The sequence below is a fragment of the Leopardus geoffroyi genome, chromosome B3, assembly GCF_018350155.1.
Source record: "Leopardus geoffroyi isolate Oge1 chromosome B3, O.geoffroyi_Oge1_pat1.0, whole genome shotgun sequence".
In the NCBI taxonomy this organism is placed as follows: domain Eukaryota; kingdom Metazoa; phylum Chordata; class Mammalia; order Carnivora; family Felidae; genus Leopardus; species Leopardus geoffroyi.
The window spans coordinates 50,712,033-50,736,434 of NC_059337.1; the positions used below are offsets into that span (position 1 = coordinate 50,712,033).

The 24,402-nt window shown below is 38.0% G+C and overlaps 1 long non-coding RNA gene across 4 annotated transcripts in view; it reads right to left on the bottom strand.

The window, feature by feature from the left end:
- Nucleotides 1-8,970: 8,970 nt before the first annotated feature.
- LOC123582996 overlaps nt 8,971-24,402 on the bottom strand; it is a 68,012-nt gene continuing 52,580 nt past the window's right edge. For 3 of the 4 annotated variants that reach the window (XR_006704687.1, XR_006704688.1, XR_006704686.1), the window contains 3 exons: nt 19,701-19,815; nt 17,651-17,730; nt 8,971-11,783 (listed from right to left, as the gene is read on the bottom strand). This is a non-coding gene — a long non-coding RNA (uncharacterized LOC123582996). The remainder of the gene's footprint in view (nt 11,784-17,650; nt 17,731-19,700; nt 19,816-24,402) is intronic. The other variant, XR_006704689.1, reaches the window with a different exon arrangement.

Genomic DNA, 24,402 nt, shown 5'->3' on the forward strand with positions numbered 1-24,402 from the left:
GAGATAGAAACTAGAGATAAATAAAGAAAACCAATCCAAAACATAGTGAAAAACCTCTAACTACACTGATCAAGAAAAAGGAATGAGGGGAGGGGTGCCTGGGTGGCTCAGTAGGTTAAGCATGTGACTCTTGATTTTGGCTCAGGTCATGATCCCATGGTTTGTGAGCTTGAGCCCAGTGTTGGGCTCTATACTGACAGCGTGGAGTGTACTTGTGATTCTCTCTCCTTCTCTTTCTCTCTCTCCCTGTCAAAATAAATAAATAAACTTAAAAAAAAAAAAAGAAAAAGCAATGAGGAGCAAAGCAGGAGAGAGAAAGGGAGGGGAGGGGAGAGAGACAAAGAGACAGACAGAGAGAGACACACAGACAGACAGAAGGATATTGGGAGAGACAACACAAATTACCATCAGGGATGAAATGAGAGAACATCACTAGAGACTGTCCAGACACCAAAAGAGTGATAAATTATAAATAATTTTACGAACATTAATATGACAACTTAAATGAAATGTCATGTGCCCATCCTCAATCAATCACTTTAACCTTATGAAGTGCTTTGATTGGCCCAACTTTGGTTATGTGTTTACTTCTTTCACTGGAGGTTCATTCAGATTCACTCAAACTACATGGGTTAGGAATGCAAAAGAGGTACTTACCGAGTAGGTGAAGAAAACAAATCTACTTCACCACATGGTTCATGTTTAACCATATTATTTCATCTTTGCCATTTGTACCACTGAATGGTCCCTGCCTTTGAGTCAATTTCTCTATACCTTCCTCCAGGAGAAAATGTAGAATATGAGCCAATGAGATATCTTGCCTAGTTCTTGCTCCATGATCTTTCTCTTTTTGCTAGGCAGGGTCAGTTGACATTTTCCATAGTTCTTGACACAAATTCATAACTGCTAAAAGTTAAAATCCTGCAAATCCAATTCTGTTCCAAATTATAGAATTAATCTTGAACTTGGTCACTGGAAAGTTAAGAAGTTAAAATTTTTCACATGAGGTCTCTTCAGCTAGTTGTTCTTTTTTTACTTTGGGTCCAGGTACGCCAAGTTCCTTGGGAAATTTCTCTGGTCCTAACATCATGGTCCAAAACTATACTCAAATAAGTTTCTGTAGGCTAAGACAACAGCTCTGCTTAGATTTTTCCATCAGTACTATTCACAACCCTCAGCGCTATAGTTGGGCCCTACCCTATGAGATTAGATTTTCTAGAGCTAGCTCACATACACAGTCACTGTGCCTGTCTTCTAGCTCTGCTCCATAGCCCCTTCTTTCATGTTGGTTTTGTAGTTGTGTACTCTTTAACCTATTTGTCTGTTTGAGTTTTCCATATTGCTCTAAACTGAACATTCTGGCATCAGTTTTTATACGATCAGTTTAAAGAGCTTTCTCTGAAATTGCTTAAACTTTATATATCAGGCTCACTGCCTCATCTTGTGGTTTCACACCTGAATGATCCAAATCAGTATGATCTTGAAAAAGTCAAACACTAATATGGTGACAAACATTCTTCTCGGAATTCCTTATTGGCAAAACTCTAGCAGGACTTCTATCAGTTCAAGCCCATGTCCCTACAATGATGATCCCAGTCTCCTTAAAATGCCCAAGAAAGCCCAATGCTCCCAAAAGAAATTGCTGTTTGTTCTAGCCAAAATCTGACTATAGGATCCCGATCTCCTTTTTCTGGAACATTTGCTTTAGAAAACTTGCAGCTGTAAACCTTTCCTCTATACCTTCGAGATGTATCTTCTATAAGCCAGGAACGTCTTTCTTGAAGACCTGGGAGCCATCCTTTTGAAATGTAATCAACAAGATAGCATCCATCTGTGTCTCCCAATACCTGTGTGAGGGTAGGAGCTTAACTTTGATTAAGTACCAACTAGAAAACACAGCTGGCCTAGTCACATAGATAAACCTCCCCAACCCCAACCAATACCTTTCAGTATTTTTCCTTTAGTATACCCCAACATTTAAAAATCTGTTTTAGCAGATATGAGCTCAGTTTACACTGAAGTCTCTATCCTACTGCAATAGCCTGAATAAAATCAATCTTTCCACCTTTAACAAAAGGCCAGTTGTTTTTCTTTTACAATGGCCAAATTTCCCTGTCTCACATATAACCTTGCCTTCTACTTCACAAAGAAAATTTAAATTATCAGTAGTGGCCTCACTCATCTTTCTGATTCCCAGTCAACACACTAGTGCACACTGACACACACTTCTGCCTTCTTTCTTCTGATTTCAGAGGTGATGTCTTCCCTGTTCAAAGCTCTTGTGTTCATTGATTTTTCCCTCAGCTGGAGCCACCTTTTTAATTCCCCCTTTTATATATCACAGCTCGAAACAGGCTGCTTCTTCTGAGCCTATCAACATACTCAGGGTCTTCCATTTTGAAAAGATTTTAAATTCTCCCTGATCCTATGTACTACTCCTGAGGCCATCAGATTTCTCTCCTTCTCTTTTTATCCATGATTCTTCAATGAGTGATCTCCGCTTTCAACTCCCGTTTTTTGATATCCACCCATTTCTCATTTCACTGAAATACAGCCTCTCAACAGATCTCAGGGAATTTCTCTAATTACTAACTTCCTAAATGCTGATCCCAAGGGAAACTTTTCAGCTCTTCTTTGTTCGCTTCTTTGTTGTATTTAAATGTGCAGTCTCTTAACTAATTCCTATAAATTTTCATTTACTCTCTTGACTCTAAGACTATTTATTTTGCCTTTATTTTCATTCTCCTTTATGGAATCTTCTTTTTCCATAGGCGTATAACATTGAGATCAGGTTTCCTCTTCTCATCCATTGGTCCCTCTGTGAACAATATCATTAGTCTTATTGTTTCATTATCCATTGTAAAAAAAAAATCAGTAAAATACAAGCAAACATAGCAAAAAAAAAAAAAAAAAAAAAAAAAAAAGAGTCCATCCTAAAAAGTCTGCTATGGTGACCAAATAACTGACCCAATCCATTTCTCTAGAATAGAAATATTAAGGTAGCAAAAATGAAACAGAGTACTTTATACCTGGAAAATGTTTTTTTTTTATCTCCTCAACACTTTATAAATAAGCAAAACAAATTCAGGGGGATTAAATTCAAAGTCACATAGTAAAAAGTAAAAAGTAATATTGGACTTTAATTTCTACTTCCCCACCCTAAAGTCAATATTCTTTCCAGTGTTCAATGATGCCAATTCTTTTACAAATGAGACTACATTTTCAGAGTGTAAAAGAAAAACACTTTACTGGAAGCTTAAATTTATGCAAATGAAAATATATAGTTCAATGTTCTCACTTACCTTCATAATATTAAAATGGACATCAAAATAGAAAGAGGTATTATGACAGTCACTGGGTCAGCATCTTAATTGACATTTCTCTACCCTTACCTTGGCTTTGACATATTATATATGTTAAATTTATATATAAATTTCTCCAAGTGGTCCAGAAATTCTTCCTACACAGTGCAAGCCAAAGTCTACAGGTAAGAAGCAGCAACCCTCTGCGCAAAGCTTGATGTCACAATATCACCATGGCAACAATATCCCTGAAGAGAGGAGATGCAAATCTTGTCCTGAAAATTAATCAGCTGCAGTGACAATCTTATTTACTATCTCTGGCAAATAGTACAAATCTACATAAGACCTGTGACAATCTTCCAGTACTCGTTTCCATTAAATAAGACCACAGATCTTATTAAGTAAACAATTTTCCCCAAATCAAAATCATAAACCTATTCCTAGGGCATCTTGTGGAAAGTACCCATTTATCACATGTACTATAAACTTTTTTTAATTGAATATAGTGGTAATCTTTCCACATATTGGCTCTCAGCTATCTTATTTTTTGACCTGACTTTTTAAATGTCTATTAGTTGCCTCCAGATCTATGCATAATAAAAACAACTTGAGGAATAGGATGTGAAAAAGAGTGCAGAATAAGAAAATCCATCCAAGATATATTTTAAAGTAAGAAAAATGCATATTTTTCAGTCTAACCTATGGTTGGAACTGTCAAGACCCAGTTGAAAACAATGAGTTCATTTCATTGAAAGATGCTAGGGTTAGTGGAAAAATCAGACTCCAGAGTGAAATAAACTAGTATTCAGACCCTAGTTTTGCTGATGTATAGATGTAAAATGGTCAAGTCTCTTAATACCTTTTAATCTCAGTTTCTTCATGTAAAATGGGGATTGAAAATACCCCAATTTTTCAAGATCCTTGGGAACATCAGAGATAATGTATATGAATTGCTTGGTATGCAGTAGGTGTTCAAAAAAAAAGGCAAAGGAAAGCAAATTATCGCTATTTATGAGACCATCTGTACTTTGTTTTCACCAACACCTGAGCTCCTGGATTTCTTGCATACACCTGACAGCTTGAGCCTGGACTGACCCTCTGAATCTAACACTTAAGATTATCGCACTGAAATACTGGCACCTAGAAATATCTTTTGCTGGGCCAGACTGTGCCCCCTAATCTTCTCTGCTCACAGATGATGGATCCAGCTCATTCATATATGTTCCTCTTTGCCTTCCCAATGCAGCCTTGAAGGCTCACACTGACACTTCCTCAATGTCTTGGCTCATAGCCAAAATGGGACCCATAAAGCTAATGGAAGAATAATATAAGTGTTATAAGCCCTGGACATCAGGGCAGAATGAGGTTATGTTAACCATTTGCTGCTCATCACCATTTTGAACCTTGTCCTCAGAGTTCACCTCTGGTGCCAAGTACCTTGGTTTATGACAGCTCAAGTGTCACAAGTTTCTAGTACAGGCTTTCTTTTCTCCATGATCTTTCCCAGTGTGACTTTCTAGAGTTCACTTGCTAGAAGCAGATTTCACGTTATGCCTTTCCACAGAATACTGATAAACTCCTTCACAGCAAGCTCTCAATAAATTACTTAGTTTACAACATTATCTCTATTTGGTGGAGTTAAAATTCTAATGAGATAATCTCTGAAATTCAGAATAAGAGGAAAAGTTCTCAGACATATAGTTGCTATCTATCCTTATAGCTAAAATATGAACATGCAATCTTCTTCCTCTGAGTATAATTTCATTATGCAGAAGCAATTCTGTATGCCTAAAAATAAAAATAATACTATCAATTGCTGGTTATTACATAGTGTTGAGGGAGTGAAATCTTAGTAGAGACACCCAACATGAAGTTGGAAAAGCTACTCTTTAATCCTTTAAAAGTTCGTGTGGTTGCAAGTAACAAATCACAGGAAATATTTGCAATTTTCATAAACTTAGAGATATGAGTCTTAATGGATAGGAGGAAACAGTAAAAGGGCAGAAATAAAATACTTGCTAGCAATAACATGTAGAATAAGAAGCTGGTGATTAGACTTAAGTGTTCTAAAATTCTCATAGAGTTATTAATTAATATTAAGCATTATTAAGCTATATATGCATATCAAAATTTAACTAGCAACCTTTAAAAAACAAGCAAAAACAGTGTATATAACTTCCAAACAGAAAGAGCCAAAAACTTATCAATTCAATGAAAGTGAGACAGGGGGAAAGTGGAGGAAAAGAAAAAGAAGAACAAATAGGAAGCACCATAAGCACCATATAAGATGTTAGAAATAGGCCCAGACTCAGTAATTTTAATGATGTAAATGAGCTAAAAAAAAAAAAAAAAATACAAGTTCACAGTAGACTATCATAGTAGGTAACAAAATTCGCAGGCTGTTTATGGTAGTCAAAGCTGAAACATAAAGACACTAAAAGGGTGAGAAAAAAAGGATGAAAGCTGTTGAAGCTATATTTTATCAGAAAATATTCTTTAAGAATGATAGTATTCTTGAGGCACCTGGGAGACTCAGTGGGTTGAACATATGACTTTGGCTCAGGTCATGATCTCACAGTTCACGGGTTCAAGCCCCATATTGGGCTTGCTGCTGCCAGCTTGTCAGCATGGAGCTGGCTTTGGATCCTCTGTCTCCCTTTGTCTGCCCCTCCCCAACTTGCGCCCTCCCAAAAATAAATAAATATTAAAAAAAAAGAATAAAAGTATTCTTACTAATAAAAATTGTCACTAAAGATTATAGTGGAGTAGTTCTAAAATTACATTAGATATATTATAGAATTGAACAAATAAGTAAATGTGGTATTTTGGGGAGCCAGGTTTCTTACAGTGAAAGAACACACAGGGACCACACACACACACACACACACACACACACACACACACACAAAGTATACATATACACATGCCCATATACACATGCACATACATATCTATACATATTATATACATATTATATACATTATATATATTATATACATATTATATACATTATATATATTATATCTATACTTATTATATACATACATATATACACACACACACATATATATATAAAATAAAAACCAAAAATAAAATAAAATAAAATAAAATAAACACATTTCTTTAAAATCAAGAATGATACAAGTAGGCTGGCAAGTTTGCTGGCTTGAAAAGTAAGCCTTCAGGGGCGCCTGGGTGGCGCAGTCGGTTAAGCGTCCGACTTCAGCCAGGTCACGATCTCGCGGTCCGTGAGTTCGAGCCCCGCGTCAGGCTCTGGGCTGATGGCTCAGAGCCTGGAGCCTGTTTCCGATTCTGTGTCTCCCTCTCTCTCTGCCCCTCCCCCGTTCATGCTCTGCCTCTCTCTGTCCCAAAAATAAATAAACGTTGAAAAAAAAAATTAAAAAAAAAAAAAAAAGAAAAGTAAGCCTTCTAAAAAATAACAAGTAAATGAATGAATGACATAACATATGTGGGACAATTTTGGGGGGAAAAATTACAAAACTTTTGAAAGTATTAAATTAGATAATTAAAGAATAAATATATTATGCATATAACAAAATAATATTTAAAGATATTGATCTTTCCAAATTTTCCCATAAATTTATGCAATTCCAATCAAAATCTTAAAACAAATTTTTCATGGAAAAATAGAAATCAATTTAAAAATTTTTGTAGAACAGAAAAAAATGGAAAAAAATATTACAAAAAACTCATGATTAAAGGAGGAAGCATTACCCAACAAAATAGCAAACAAAGATTATTAAGCCAAATTCATTTGGAGAGATGATAGGAAAGCCTGGATTTAAAAATTTAACAAAATAGGGGGTGCCTGAATGGCTCAGTCAGTTGGGCGTCAGACTTCACCTCAGGTCATGATCTCACAGTTTTTGAGTTCGAGCCCCGCATCAGCCTCTATGCTGACAGCTTGGAGCCTGGAGCCTGCTTCGGATTCTGTGTCTCCCTAGCTATCTGCCCCCTCCCCCATTTGCGCATGTGCACTCTCTCTCAAAAAAAAAAAAAAAAAAAAAAAAAAAAAAGAATTTAACAAAACAACCAGTAGAACACAATCCAGACCTCAGAATCTTACCAGCACATATAAAGAAAAGTGATCCCTAACAAAGTGGCATCATAAATCACTGGGGAAAGGGTGGACTTTCAATAAATGGTACTAAGGGAAAATTTCAAATAAAAAAAAAGTGAAATCAGATCCCTACCTCACATTATGCACAAAAAAACCAGTAACCATAAACATGTACCTTTGCTTTTTACAAAGGCAAACATGACAACTTTCAGAAAAGATTGTCTCCCTCTCCCACTGTCTCCTAATGTTCTCTGTGTGCTACCTGGTGCAGCCTGGCACCTCTTTTGTAAAACAGCTGCTAAAGCTATAGCATCCAGGGCGCCTGGGTGGCTCAGTTGGTTAAGCATCAGACTTCTGCTCAGGTCATGACCTCGTGGTTTGTGGGTTCCAGCCCCACCTCGAGCTCTGTGCTGACAGCTTGGAGCCTGGAGTCTGCTTTGGATTCTGTGTTTCCCTCTCTCTCTGCCCCTCCCCTGCTTGCACTCTGTCTCTCTGTCTCCCATAAATAAATAAATATTAAAAAATTTTAAAAAAAGCTATAGCATCCATCTCAGCCAATGAAAAGCCCATGTACAGTCTCAGGACTGAGAACACAAATGAGGTTAATTTAAAGTGGCAGAGCAGGCACTGTAGTGCTGTTTAAGATTAAAATGTTTATACCACTTAGTACACTAATGAAAACATATTGTGAACAACTGGGTTTTTCAATAAGGCAGATCAGCTCTTGATTTGGTGGGTAGCCAATCAATAAGGCAGATACAGAGCAGAGCTGGAAATGGAGAATAAAGATGCCAGTGGGGTGTCCCAGCAGCAGACAGGTGTATCTGCTAAACAGAAAGAACCAGCTACTTTTCTCCAGAACTGTGCTCCCATGGCAAAGTATTCTAAATTGAAGAACCACAATTTGGTTCCAAGACACTCTGCTATGTTAGGTTTTCTTTAGTCTTTTATTTTCCCCTCCTGATTTGTTTTAATTGTACATAAGACAATTGACATATGCACACAGGTACACTGCATTTTATTTTCCAAACAGACAATGATATGCAAGGCTGGGTATGAAAGGACTTCTCAGCTCTTAGAAACTCCTATATGACTTTCAGTCCTTTGAACTTTTGTTATTAGGCCATCATCAATAAACCCTTGTCAAATTATCCTAACTTGAGTTGTGACTTCTGTTTTCTAGGACTCTGATGCATACACCTTTTTCTACAGGCTTCACACCAAATCAGAATGTTTGATGGCAAAATTTCTATGACTGTCCACTGGTCGGTGTCATCTGTTCTGGCCAATATCTCAGATTCTGAATCCTCAGAGAAGGGACCAGAATTAGATAGCCAGCAACCTCAGAGCCCAGCCAACATAAACTTGAAAGTGTGTTTCTAGAAATTAGGATGACAGCTAATGAAGCGAGATCCTGGGAACCACAATTCTACATACAGCAATATGTTCACACAACTCTTACAAGCAATCTATACACCATGGAATGGAAGAAAGCATATTAAGCCCCTATTTACTCAGTAACAGATTTCTTAACTTTCTTTCATAAACTTAAAAGCTTATATAAATAAACTTTCTAGACTCCTGGTGTATGAAGAAATTTGTTAATGAGGAGTTTATTCATTAAGTAAAGTCACAAAACATTACTGTTTACATATTTTAAAAATAGATACAAAAACTAATCACTAACGAAAAAAAATAAGATACAATATTTTTCTGGTCTGAAGATCCCTTTACCTTCAGACACTGAACACAATATTAACTCTGGAATTGCAAGGTCAGGAGCAAGGATATCAGATCCCAGAAGTTTTAGTTCCTGGCCAGCTTGTGAAGTTCAAGATCCTTAAGCATGCTGATCACAGCTGGGAGGATTTCTTTTGCTCCATTATTTTTCTGTGCTGTCAGATCATTAGCAGTACTTAAATTCTATCTTTTTAAAGCCTCTGCTTTTCTCCAGCCTATGCGTTTTATTTTAAATGTGTCTCTAATATTAATGGCAGAAGGTATTTCACAACTCAGCTCCGAGTACTTTCCCAGTGCCATCTACTATTGATCTCCCTAACAGCCTCTCCCCAACCTCTCCCTGCTCCTGGCACAGCCATACACTGATACTCCTACTACAGATAAGGTTGCTATCCTTTTTTACCCATGTACCTCATGTCTCCCTGTCTGGAATTCCCTCCCCACCTTTACATTGAACCCTTTCTAGGAGCTGCCTCTTGATATTTTCCTTCCACTCCTTTTCACACTGAATTGTCTTAGGGCTCTAGTATATTCAGGGACCAGAAGTCTCTTCCTTCCTCCCTACATCTTCCTGGGCAGGTGATGTCTGCCCTGCCCTGAAATACGATATTAGATTTCAGTCAACCTGCTTTGCGTGTTGTGAGAAGCTGCTTTGTGTCAGGTACCCTGCTAAGCCCTAGAGATACAAAGACAGCCAGGGTGGCATAGTAAAGCTGGAAGACAACGGACCTTAGTCAAAGAAGCACATTACAATGGCCCATCCTGGAGGTACATGAAAAGGCTCTCAGAGCACAGATGCCATAAACAGGAAAGATGACTGAAGGCCATGAACAGTGGGCAGGAAAGAGTTAAAGATATTTCCCACCGGTCCCAGTCTGCACTGTTTCATTGCAAAGTCACATGCATACAGTTTCTGTTCTGTGAGAATGAACACAGCAGACAAAACAAAACAAAACAAAACAAAAAAGCCCAACATCTTAAACCAAATACTGTGTTTTCTGGTGGAGGATACCAATCTTCTTGCTGCCCTCTCTTTTTGTCCAGAATCATAAGGCAAAGACTGATATCCCTATGAGGACGCAGGGCCGCTCTGTGACTGTATCAAATCTCCTATGACAGGTATGCATTGCACAAGGTCTCTCTCTTCTTTGGCATTTGGCATAGCTGCAATTCCAAATTTTTTAAAATGCAATAGCTTGATGATTTTCTATAATGTGACACTGTAATAGTCACAGATCAGGGCTTGCTTGTTTCTCCCATCTTTGCACCTTTAGCACCCATCACAAGACCTGCCACATTAAAACACTCAATAAATAGGTGTCAGAGAAGAGCCAATAAATGATAATACCATTATCAACTAGGTATCTCCATAAATTTAGATACAATGTTTCATATAATCCTTACAGTAATCCTTTTTTAAATATAAGATCACTGAGTCTTTGAGAGCTGAAAAATGGGAGGTTTATGATTTGAACCCAGGCCCACCTGGCTTGCTGCAGCCTCACTCTTAGCTACACTGTCATATAATAAGATCTATTAGGGGAGAGGGTTGATACAGCAAGTTTCCAGAAACAACAAGGGCTGGAAGCAACAGACAGAATGAAAAGTCATTTTTAGCAAGTCCATCGGACACCGAATGTGGAAGTGCCGAATTCCTGCTGATTTCCATTCCACAAAGACAAACTGGAAATCACTTAAATATCCAAAGTAAGAAAATTGTTAAGTCACTTATGGCTATGGCACATCTGTGTGGTAGAATACTATTTAATCATCAAGTCATATTTTATGAGAATATGGGGAAATGTTCAAGATATATCATTAGATAGAAAAGGCAGATTATAAAAAAGGCTATATACTATAACTTGACTTTATTTTGTTTTGTTTTGATATATTCATTTTTTAATTTTTATTTTTTGAAGTAATACATGTATAGAACTTAAAAACTAACATACTAGTACAAGGCTTGTTACAAGAAACAGTGATCCCTTGACTCTCCTTTTCTTCCTCAGGAGCCCTTCTCTAAGAATAAATCAGAGATAAAGAATATTTAAATTCTTTAACTGTTTCTTCTTGCATTTGCCTTCGTGTTTCAGACCAATACCACCAAGAGACCAGGCACGGATCTGGTACCAGATCCAGGCATGGTTTCAGATCTAGGCACGAATCTGGTTCTAGCAGATCAGATCACTCCTGCTGGACAATACAAGTATTTCTTTCTTGGGATCTTCTAAGACTGAACCGTTAATATGGTGCTTACTTGCTGATGTGGGATGACTCATTTATATCAGACACAGGATAAGTTCAGACCCTGGACTTCCAACTTTCCACTGTTGACCCTTGGCTTAGAGCTGCACCTAGAAGCCTGTGCAATGGATCTCACCCATCCATGTTCCACTGATCCTGCTACTTCAGGTCTACAGCATCCAAACATGGGCGTGTGGTTTTGGTGGTGATGGCAGAAATTCTTTCGCCTGTATGCCCTCTGCCACTGGCACTATCCACTGTCAGGCAGTCCTACAGAAGTGCTGTGCCCCCCCCCCCCCCGGCAGGGTTCTTGAGACTGTTGCTCCTGAATACCAACAGGCCCTTCTCATCCGTTTGCTCTAATTGCCTCCAGTGCATGAAGACATATCAATCTCCAGGGTCAGTCTTCAGCTGTGCTAGACAAGAGATAGACAGTCTCTGTTAATGTAACACCCCATCAGCTTTTCTGAGTCACTGGAAAACAGTATTCACAGAAAGTGATGGTTTAACCAGCATTAAATACGTAGAATTAGGGAACTATAGAGCAAGATCTATATTATTTCAATACAGATTCTGAAGAAATAGTGCCTTATGAGTAATAACAGTACTGCTATCTTTTTTCTCAGGGGAGTGAAGAGATATGAAATTAGCCAAGAATGGAACTGTTGACAATAAAGAACACAATGCTATGGTTTCTGCGCCTGAACTAGAAGAGGTGTTCCTGGACACTATGATACTTCCCAAATGTAAATACCTCTTCTTTTCTCTACATCTGCAAATAAATCAAATCCTGATATCTTTCATGGGCCCATGAACTTTATCACACACCTTACACTGAATTGTTTATGTAAAAAAAAAAGGCACTACAAAAGTATTATCCTGTATCCTACATACCATAGGGGAGGCTCTATTTTATAACTTGCTACTTCAGGATTTCATAATTTTAGACATTATCTATTGAGCTCCTTCTCTAGAATATCAGAAATGATCTTTCTTAAACTTCTTCAGCTTCACATATATATAAATTTATATACGTGTGTGTGTGTGTGTGTGTGTGTGTGTATAAATTCCGACACCAAAGTAAATAGCAGGTTTGCTTCCACAACATTGCTAACATACCAGAGTCCCCGAGGAAGTGCTAGGTTTATTTTCACAGCCAACTTTTGCCTTTTGGATGCCCTGGGTCCTGGCTTCATTCCCAGATTAGGTCTTGGCTCCTGCTAAGAGTCAACCAACTGCTAAAAATGCAGAGACTTAGAAGCCAAAGGACTGGAAAAGAAGAGCTTGAAGAACGAGCCAGCCTGTCAAGGATCCAACAGGCTGTAACTGGTGGAGGGGGGCTCCTGCCAACTATCACAGGGATTCCAGAGTAGACCACAGAACATCTGGGACAGGCTAAGGAAGTTCAAGGGTGGAACTGTTCCAAACGTGATTCCTGACTGTAATCTAACTCCAATTCTTTTCATCTGATTATGTTTCATGAGTTTCTTACTTTGTCTCTTCCTCTCATAGTCTTTTTTTTTCCTTTTTCCACACCCTCCAACAACAACTCCCACTATTAGCAGATAATAAAATTCCTTTCTGCCTTGTTCAATGGCCCCAGCAGAACATAAGTTCACTTTATTAGTTATGCCTTACTAGTTGCCCTAAAAGTCTATACCCAGGGTAGAGCATAAGCCTGAGAAGTTTATAGGTCCCAGTAAGATTAGCCTTCTACAAACTCTATAGAAATCAGAGCTCCTTAGGAAGCCCAAGACCTTTGCTGAAATATGAGGGTTATACAGTGTCAGCTTTCCTATGTTCATAGATGCAGAGCATTGAGCAATAAAGAACAAAAAGAGTGTTGAGGAAACAATATGTAGAGGTGGGGTGCTGAGCAATAAGGAATATGGAGAAACAGCCTGTCCTAGGAATCAGAGGCAGCAATTTCAGCTACAACCCTCCCACAACCCCATCTCTAAATATAGGTGGGAGAAAAGCCTCTCATAATGGAATGACTGGGTTAATAGTAGCATTTTGTCTCAGGAAGCATTTTCCCTTTCAGAAATGTTCCCCATTCTGATTTATTACTTTACTCTTAATTTAGCCTAGACCAAACATTTAATTTTAAAAGTACTTTGCTGGGACATTCTATATGCCTACATATTTAAAAGTAATAAATCCACAAGGAGTCGTTGTGGTATCAGAAGTGTCTTGACTGTGGTAGCAAATACATGAATCTATGCAGGTAATAAAATGTACAGAACACACTAAAACACACTAAAACACAATAAAATGTAACACACACATACATAACAATGAGTACAAGTAAAACTGGGGAAATCAGAATATAATCTTTGGGTTGTACAAATGTCAGTATCTTGGTCGTGATGTCATGTCATGTTTTGCAAAATGTTATCTTTGGGGTAAATTAGGCAAAGTGTACAAGAGATCCCTCCGTATTATTTCTTACATCTTCATGTGAATCTGCAATGATCTCAAATTACAAATAATCTTTACAAATAATAATGAATCAGGGGTTCCTGGGTGGCTCAGTCAGTTAAGCATATGACTTCTGCTCAGGTCATGATCTCATGGTCCATGAGTTCAAGCCCTGCGTCGGGCTCTATGCCGTCAGTTCGTGGAGGCTGCTTCGGATTCTGTGTCTCCCTCTCTCTCTGCCCCTCCCCCATTCACGCACTGTCTCTCTCTGTCTCTTAAGAAATGAATAAACATTAAAAAAATTTAAAAAATAATAATAATGAATCAAGCTAACAACACGCTAAATACAATACAGTCTATCCTAATCTTTTAAAATATGCCACATAACTACCTAGAATTTCAGGTTTCATTTTGATATTCTCTCACCCCTTGGAGTTTTATACTCTAGGGTACCCATCCCTGGTGGACCCCTCTTTTCTCACCTCAGGCTGCACCTGCACTGCACAAGATGACTGAAATGCACACTGTGGATCCTCAGTGGAACATACCCCTTTCATCTGTCCATATACCTTTCATCTCTGACACAGCCCCTCAGAGCCCCACAAACTTGAAATTCTGGAGACCTCAGTGCTCAGAGCTGGGCTGTGGGGCAGAGTTGGGGCACTTTAGCCTCTGAATGGATGCATCTCCTTGACCCTGTTAACTTCACATCTTGTGGAGGGCCATAATCAGAAAAGGACCAGGGTGAGGCCCAGGCCAGGGGTCTTTCTTGTCAAAGTCTAAGTGGGGGAGGTGTCAATCATCATTACCATTTTGTAGATAAGAAAATAGAGACTTAGAAAAATTATGCCTCATGCAACTGATAACGATGAAGCCAGATCTCTCAGGGTTTAGGGGTCTATTGGAAACCTGAGTAAAACATCCACTCCACTGTCATTAAGGAGCCTACCGAGGGCCTTCCTATCTTTTCACAGCTGTCATAATTATAAGCTGGATATACAAGTTGTCTTTCTCAGGATTTATATAATTAATTTAATGGGACAGATTAGTATTGAAATTGAATTCAATTCAAGAGACATTCATTGAAAACCTATGCCACAGTTGTTTAGACACTGCTCATTATTTTCAGGGCCAGCTCATTTATCTTGATTAATTCAGGTGCCAACTCTGCAACATAAAAAATAGGTGCTGAACTTAAATAAATGTATTATGCAGTCACCATTACAAATAGTAATGCTTTAGCAGGAATTCCTGAGACACTTCTATGCATTTTGTTCTATTTTTTCATTATTTCCAGAAATTTCTCTCTAGTTCTTAAATAATAAGATGATTAGATAGAATGATATACAAAATTCATCCTCTTTTCCTCCAGATAGAGAGGTGGAAATGAGTTAGAGTGGAAGGTGGATAGTGGAAAGAAATGGAAGCTGGCAAGAATAACAGAAAGCTTAAGAGTTAGAAATGCTTCCCAATTTGTCAACTATAGCCCTCCTAGGACCTCTCAATACAAAACTTTAAAAAATATCAGACACATTCTTCCTTCTTCTGGTCAAAATATCCTATTCTGTTCCTTTGGGTGTCCCCACTATTTCCTACTGATAGAGTGGTTTAGAGATTTTGGACTGACTTTACCCTACATCATGTTGAGTGAGCTGAATGCTCTATCCTGTCAGCTGGGGAAAAACAAATTCTCCTTCACCCTCCGTGGGATTATAAGTGGAATCCCCAGAAACAAGGACAGAGGGAACCTTCTTGCCACAGTGCACCATGAACATTTATCTTGTATCTCTTCCAATAGTCATTTGTGGAGATGAAGTTGTAAGAAGAAAATATGTGAACTTGAGCTCATGGATTTGGGGCATCTTTTCTAGCAGAGGCTTCCTCTTCTGGGTTCTCTGCATTCCATTTAGATAAGGTTTTGGAGTCAGATATCTTCAAGTAAGAAAAGTGTTACTTTAGTAAGACAGCATCATACAAAATTAGGAAATCATTCTCAAAATAATGGATTTAGTTGGGAGAAACCAAGAATGTTAATGTATGTGAAGTTGCCTGCAATATTAAATAAAATATAAAACATACTGGACATGGATTAAATCAGCCAATGAGATGAGCTGGGGATCACAAAGCATTGAACAAGTGGAGAGGAGTGGAATGGTGCCGAACAAGGAGCTCAGAGTAAAGATGAGGAAGCAGGAATTCAGTGATGTATATCAGTGAGTCAGAGATGGGTCTTCTAGACTGGACAACTGCTATAAGCAGGAGCGCCTCCTCTCTCCACACTTGCCACCTAGTCTCCTAGTCTCAACACAGCCACCAACTCTGTCCCCTATTCTAAAGGTTTCCTGATAAGATAATAGAAACTTAGAAAAAGTTTCTTATCTACTTGAAACTCAAAGACTTACCATGCCACCCAGTCTTACATGATCGGGTCCCTGGCTCTCTCTTCAATTACACTCTTCAATCTTTCTTTCTCCTAGTTTATTTCCCGCATCCCCTTTGGTCAGCTTACTATTTCACAAATACTTCAAGCATGTTCCCACTTCAACAACTCTGCATTTGCTCTGCCCTCTGCCTGAAATGCCCTTTCCCTAAATAGTCACACAACTTCCTCCTTCAATTATTCAAGTCCGTATTCAAATGCCCACATTATCCAGGAAAGCTTCCTTAACCACTCTATCCAAAATAGCACATATACTCACCTAAATTGCTCTCTCTCCTCCTTGCCTCCTTATTATGTCTTCACAATAAGGGTTACTAACTGATAGCATGTTATTTTGTTCATTCCTTGTCGGAACCCCATACTGGCTTTAAATTCCATGAAAGCAGAAACTTTGTTTACATTGCCTCTGTATCAGCAATGCCCGCAACATACCCAGCATGTGGTAAGCACTCAGAAGCATTTGTAGAATGAAGAAATGAAATATGGTGAGTGGTTCATAGTGGACTATTATGTGAAAGGTAAGTTTGGCCAAATGAATGAGGTAAAAGCCATCAAAAGGTTTGAAACATAGCATGAGTTGACAAAATGGAGGCAATGGATTTTCTGAAGAACAGAGTTTAAGCCCCAGGATCCATCATAGTTCCTAGCACAAAGATGTTCATTTATTGTTTTCATGATGATGTTAGATGTTAAACAAAACAGAGAAATTCCTTTTCTGTCACATGATGGGACAAGGAAAATGCACTGACCCAGAATGAAAGATTGACATTCCCCTGCACTACGAACTGAATTGCTGTCCTCCCAAAATTCATATGTTGAAGCCCTAACTCCCAATATAACTATATTTGGAAATAAGGTCTTTAGGAGGTAATTAAAATTAAATAATAGCATAATGGCAGAGCCCCAATCAGATAGTAATGTGGCTTTTTAAGAAGAGGAAGAGCGATGCCTGGGTGGCTCAGTCAGTTGAGCATCCAGCTCTTGAAGTTAGCTCTGATCATGATCCCAGGGATGGGAGACTGAGTCCTGCATCGGGGCTCAAGAATCCTGCTTGGGATTCTCTCCCTCTCTCTCTCTCTCTCTCTTTCTCTCTCTCTCCCTCCTTCCCTCCCTCTTCTCCTCTATTCAGCTCACATGCTCTGTCTCTCAAGAAGAGGAAGAAGGTGGAGGAAGAGGAGGAGGAGGAGGGGGAGAAGAAAAAGAAGAAGAAGAGCTATCTCTCTCTGTCCCTCTGTTTCTACTTCTTTATCTTGTGAAGACACAGCAAAAAGGTGGCCACCTGCCAGCCAGGAAAATAACTTTCACCACAAACCAAATCTGCCAACAACCTCAATCTTGGACTTCCAGCCTTCAGAAAGGTAAAAAACAAATTTCTGCTCTTTAAGCCACTCAGCTTGTGGTATTTTGTTGCAGCCAGCTGACCTGATAGGAGTCTTCTGGTATTTCTATTCCACATTATTAGAGCTTCTTTCCTGCTGATGAAGTCTTCTGGGAACTCTATCCTGAATGAAATAAGATAGCAACTGGTGATGAGCAGTAAATGGACTGTTTCTCTTGGAGACACTGGCTTTAAATCACATATCTATCAATGAGGCAGCCAGCATAAGGACCCCATTATAAGTGCCCCCTGAAGACTCATTGTGGGAAGAATGTCTAATTTCCCTTGGGACAAGTAACCAATTTTCAGTTATATTATGCTTTCTCACAGATGAGGAGAGCTGTCCTCAGCTGTTTATACCAGTGTTCTAAGATACTCTAGAAAAAGCATTTTAAATGGCTTCCATGATCAAAGCAATATTTGAGACAATGTGTTATCTGTATATTTTTTTTTGTAACAAAGAGTGTGTAACAATTTTGTAGTCATAAAAATTATTAAAAATTATTAAAAGTTAATTTCAAAAGAAAAGCAGGATACACATATACACATACATTATTATTATTATTATTATTATTATTATTATAACAAATGTTGAAAATACATGAGAAAAAAGCCTAAGAGCAAATCACCAACAGTGGTTTGTCTTGGATGGTGTTAGCTAATGCTTACTGAACACTTTTTGGGATCAGATGGTTTACCTGAATGGCTCATTTCATTTCTTAGCAACCATATGGTATAGTTACTATTAACATTATGTCTATTTTACAAATAAAGAAACTGAGGCACAGACAAGTACAGTACCATTCCCAACATCATATAGTTTGGTGGCACCGTTGGGATTTGAACCTAGTCAATTTGACACTAAAATCTGTGTTCCTACCATACATATACTGTCAAAGATACAGTATTTTATTCCTTTGGGTTTACTTTTACAGTGGAAAAAAAAATAGGATTCTCCGTATTTCTTGTCTGTTGTATAGAAAAAGAAAAGAATATTAAAGGATCAATATAAAAAATTCAAGGCAATGGACAAAATATACACTAAAATCACAACCTGTTTATAGAATTCTGCCTTGCATAAATAAAATTCCATTGCCCACTTCTTGCTGAGATTGTTTTTAGAGAACAGACACCTGCATAAGTCCTGATGGAATGGCCCTCACCTTGGAAAGATGGCCTGCTGTGACTGCATCTGCAATCTAATCATGATTTTCAAAAGAATTAAACTAGAAAAAGTAAACCAGAGTCTCATGAAGTATGTGATTTGAAAAAAATAATAATGGTGAAACCAGTTTGTCTTTTTAAAATAATTAATCGATTCTGTTTAATTTTTAATATTTTTCCTAGGGAAATATATCACTTAAAAAGTATAGATTTTTAAATGTTATATTTTTCTGAAAGAAACATTGACCCTTTAAGTAGGAAAAATTAAATAAGGCATTGTGGTATCACTGAAACTCAGCAACTATGAGGTTTTTTAGAAAGAAAGCTACAGAGGGGCACATGGGTGGCTCAGTTGGATTAATTGTTCGACTCTTGGCTTTGGCTCAGGTCATGATCTCACGGCTCGTGAGTTCAAGCCCCACATCGCTGCTTGGGATTCTGGGTCTCCCTCTCTCTCTGCCCCTCCCCAACTCATTCTCTATCTCTCTCTCTCTCTCAAAAAAAAAAAAAACAAAAAACAAAAAACAAAAACCTAAAAAAAAAGAAATCTACAGAGAAAGGAGTATATTGAAATCTGTATATGAGGTATCTGGAAGAATCAGTGACTATAGGCTCCATTTTTACACATGCATCAGTTTAGATCCAGATCTAAGGAGGGCCATAATTTGGAGTGAGTTCTGGTAATATAGCCAAAGTGATATTGTACACTGCTACCATCCATGAGGTAGTCCAGTGTCTCACCTGCGTGTTTTGCATGATCTTAGGAAGAGGTCGAAGATTTTTTAAGTTTACTTCTAATCAATATTACATTATAAAGAAAAACATACATGTATGGGAAATAAGACAAATAATATTTATTTAGATTTGGAAAAGATACGTCTCATTAACTTTTGACAAAAGATCACTGAGTGCTATAAACCCATTACTTACCATACTTGGTTGAAAGCCCCCTGCTTGCTGTCACTCGGCCACTTATCCAGTATTCTATATATTTTCGTGATTCATTTATTAAGTTTAAAATAACAGGAATATGTTATAGACTCTCCTGTAAAGAGCACATGTTTTATAAGTACACACTTAATAATGACTAACACTGTTTCTTCTTTTTGCTGTTAATTTCTACAGAGTTGATTAAATTGCACTCTTAACATCCACTTAAGTGTGTTCCAGCGTAGAACAAAATGTTCCCAAATTACATGTTCTGAACTATAGAGAGTCAGCTTTGGTCAATTAGGATGGATTCCTCCCTCTCAGAGGTTGATAGAATCCGACTGTTCCATCAAATGCATAATTATAAATTAATGGTTTTAACCATGAAATGAAATCACTAATGTAGCCATATATAATATTTCTGAGGGATACATGTCTCTATCATACTAATTAAGGCATATCTGAATGATCTGTACAGTCAAAATTTGTCTATGCAAAAAAAAATCCTAAAGTATATAATAAAAATGGAACTAATGCTGAATCTTGAACCCTGTCTTATTCTAGCTGTAAAAACTGTTACAATCCACAGAAATATGATCTAATTAAAGAAAATTTCCATGTCTCATCTCACTACAAGATGATTTTACAAAATAATTTTGCTTAGTATATTTAATAACTGGACAGTTAAATATATTTAGGAGAAAGATGTAACTTTAAAAATTTTTAAATGTTAATTTTTCTAATGCAAGGGACTTTTCTCCAATATTTATTTTTAGTTGTCCACTTTTAAATATCTAGGAGCATTTGAATAAAAAGTATGAAGGACATTCCAATAAAGAATTTTAATTTGTGGGGCGCCTGGGTGGCTCAGTCGGTTGAGCAACCGACTTTGGCTCAGGTCATGATCTCACGGTTTGTGAGTTTGAGCCCCGCATCAGGCTCCATGCTGACAGCTCAGAGCCAGGGGCCTGCTTCGGATTCTGTGTCTCCTTCTCTCTCTCTGCCCCTCCCTCACTCATGCTCAGTCTCTATCTGAGAAATAAACATTAATTTTTTTAATAATTTTAATTTGTTTTGTTTCTTCTATTCCACATATGAATGAAATCCTATGGTATCTGTCTTTCTCTGACTTACAAAGGACAAGGGTGAAAAAAAAAGAAAGAGAGAGAGAGGCAAGCCAAGAAGCAGACACTTAACTATTGGGAACAAATTGATTCTAGAAGTTACTAGTGGGGGAGGTATGTGTGGGGTTGAGTTAAATAGGTGACGGGGATTAAGGAGTGCACTTACGCTGAGCACCAGGTGTAGTTTGGAAGTGTTGAATCACTATATTGTATCCTGGAAACTAATATTACACTGTATGCTACCTAACTGGAATTTAAATAAAAACTTAAAAAAAAGAATTTTAATTTAAATGCAGTGGAAAGTTCTTAAAGGGTTATCATAAAATTACCAAATGAATAAGATTTACAATCAAAAGATCATGGCCACTGGTATAGGGAGAAAGAGGTTTAAGAGTGAAAGCTGAGAGCTGATTGAAAGGCAGTTTCTCCTTCTTTCCTGGGAAAGGATGCTTTATGAACTGGGGTTGGTGGCTGTAAGAATTCACAGAGGAGGGGCACCTGGGTGGCTTAGCAGGTGGAGCCTCGGCTCTTGGTTTCAGCTCAGATCATGATCTCACAGTTCGTGAGTTCAAGCCCTGCATTAGGCTCTGTGCTGACAGGGCAGAGTCTGCTTGGAATTCTCTCTCTCTCTCTCTCTCTCTCTCTCTCTCTCTCTCTCTCTTTCTCTCCCTCTTAAAATAAAAAGAATTGACAGAGGAAGTGGATATGAAATATATTTTAGAAGTAGAATTAATAGAACTTAGGTTAAATCATGTAAGTCAGTGAAAAGACTCTTAGGTCTTTGTTTTGTTTTGTGTTTTGCTTGACTGGTTAAATGAATAATGGTGCCATTAAATTAAGAAGGCTGAAGGAAGGGTAGAACTGGGAACATTAAGATTCTACTTCTACATGTAAAGTTTGCATTACTGTTCAGCTATTTAGTTGAGTTTTCAAGTAAGCTATTGATATGAAAGTTTGGAACTGATAGGAGATACAAGAGCTGGAGATATAGACATAGATTCATCAATATCAGATGGTATTAAATCCATGGGACTAGAAGAAACGATGTATGGAGTGATGATAGTGAACAAATAACATTTGACTCTATTCAGATGCTCTCTTTCATTTGGGGGTCAAGTAGAGGAAAAGTTGCAAGTAAGGAGACCAAGAAGTAGTAGCCAGTGACACAGGAGGAAAGCCAGGAGAGTGTGACATCCCAGGAGGGAGAGAAGAAAGCTTTTTCAGACACATTCACTAACGTGCTTATTTGAACCAGGCCTTTTAGTGGCTCATACCTGCAATGCAAAAAAATTTTAAAAAGGAAACATAAAGAATAACTTTGTAACAGGGGAAAAAAAGAGAAATAATTTGGATCACGATTAAAGAGACAATTTAATCCCTTTATTGACTAAACGGGCATTTACTAACTACAGGTTAAACTGGGGGCTTGCAAACCTGAGACCAAGGGAGAGGAAGTTGAGAAAGCTGTTCCCAGACATCTCCCCATGCCAGTATCTGGAAGAACAAACTTAAAGGAGTCTTTTCCACTTGCAGGACAGTAGTCACTTCAAGTCACAGCTTGGCCAACAAGTGCTGAGGTTAACATTCAGAAACAGGAGAAAACGACAAACAAAGCAGGGTATGAGAGCGATGAGAGCAGTGCTCCCTCCCTCTCTTCACCACCCCACTCATCTCCCATAAAGGACTGCATGAAGTAGCCAGATAGTAGGTACTGTAGGGACAAATACAAATGAAATACAGGAGGCTTAATGTTCTCTCTTGCAAATAAATGAAGAGATTTCCCTGTCCTCCTTTTTCTTTGAGCATTTACTTAGAAAAATTATAACTTTAAGTACTATCTCCTTTGAAATGTATGTAAATCCCTTTGAAGACTAGATCAACATTTTGTCAGCTTTATAATCTGGGAAACTCTTTCTCAAGGACTCAGAGCCATCTGTTTGAAATGTAAACATCAAGGAAGGTAACGCCACTATCTCCCACTTTCTGTGGGAGGGTCACTTCCCTGTGCAGCTTGCTCCAGTTGCAAAACTGTCTCATGTTATAAAGACATGAAAAGTTTGGTTTTCCTCTGGATAAACACAGCACAGATGGTCACCCCAATTTCTAAGTAAGGTTGGGATGAACTGTATGTGACAAATGGTGTTGTCAAGACCGCTTATTTGAGAACTAGTTATTTTTTATTTTGAGAACATGTAAGTAATGGGTTGTACCTGCTTGGTTATATAAAAGGTTTGGGGGTGGGGGATGTTCTGTCTTTGCAATCTGTTAGTTGATCTCCTGAGATACACATCACATTCTGTTTTAATGCTTATTCAATAGTAAAGCGTCTTCCTTCTCAACTATGTGGAGAGGATTTCTGGGTTGGAGGAGATTGTGTTTATATTATAATACCCATTTCCCATTTAAATTAACCACCTTCCTTAATGAAAATTAACAATAAAAATCCTCCTATTCCTACCAAGTGATAAAGGAAAAAAAACTGGTAGGTGGATTGTGTACAAGGAAACTTTGCAGATTTTCAATGCACCAATCCTGACCAGACAGCTTTCCTAACTTTTTTTTCCCCAAAATGATACATTACGTAACATGGTAATTAACATCTCTGCTATATAATGAGATAAATTATATGGAAGAATAAGAGGTTTTTAAATTAGAGGAAAAGTACACTTTAAATAAGTCAATTTTATTCTACAATTAAACAAAAACAGACTGAGTACTTTCTGTGTTTCATTTGCTGAGTAGGTGAGGGCTAACCAAACCGACTGAGATAGCTGCTGTTCCGAAGGTGCTCAGAGTCTAGCTGGGAAGAGACTCTTGCATCCTTAATTAATTTTGAATACATAAATAGTAACAAGTAGAAATGTCTTAATTCCGAGTAGAAACGTCTTCATCCCTAAATAGATAATTTCCAATTATATCTATAGATTATTTCAGTCATTTTGCTTTCATTTCATATTCTAACTCTTTTTCCAATTATGATGAGATGGGAGGCCAAAACACTAAGCTGTGAGTAGGAATTTAAACTGTAAAATTTTCGGGGCGCCTGGGTGGCTCAGTCAGTTAAGCGTCCGACTTCAGCTCAGGTCATGATTTCACGGCTAGTGAGTTCGAGCCCCGCGTCGGGCTCTGTGCTGACAGCTCAGAGCCTGGAGCCTGTTTCAGATTCTGTGTCTCCCTCTCTCTCTCTGACCCTCCCCCGTTCATGCTCTGTCTCTCTTTGTCTCAAAAGTAAATAAACGTTAAAAAAAAATAAACTGTAAAATTTTCTATGTGTCTAAGTTATGAAGGAGAATATTTTTTAATAAGTGACAATCTTGGACAAGAATCACCAAGGTTTTCCTAATGGGAAGGATGATAAAAACCTTTAATTCCAACGCAGGTTAAATTCAATCTGTAGCCCATAAATTATGGTGGAAAATGGAAGGAAAGAAAACAGAAGTACTATATGGGTCTTCAATTTGTCCTCCTGGCCACAAAATGCAACCATCCAAGTTGAATTCCTATTCCAAACAGGGTTTTTTAAAAATCAAGAATGCGGGGCGCCTGGGTGGCTCGGTCGGTTAAGCATCCGACTTCGG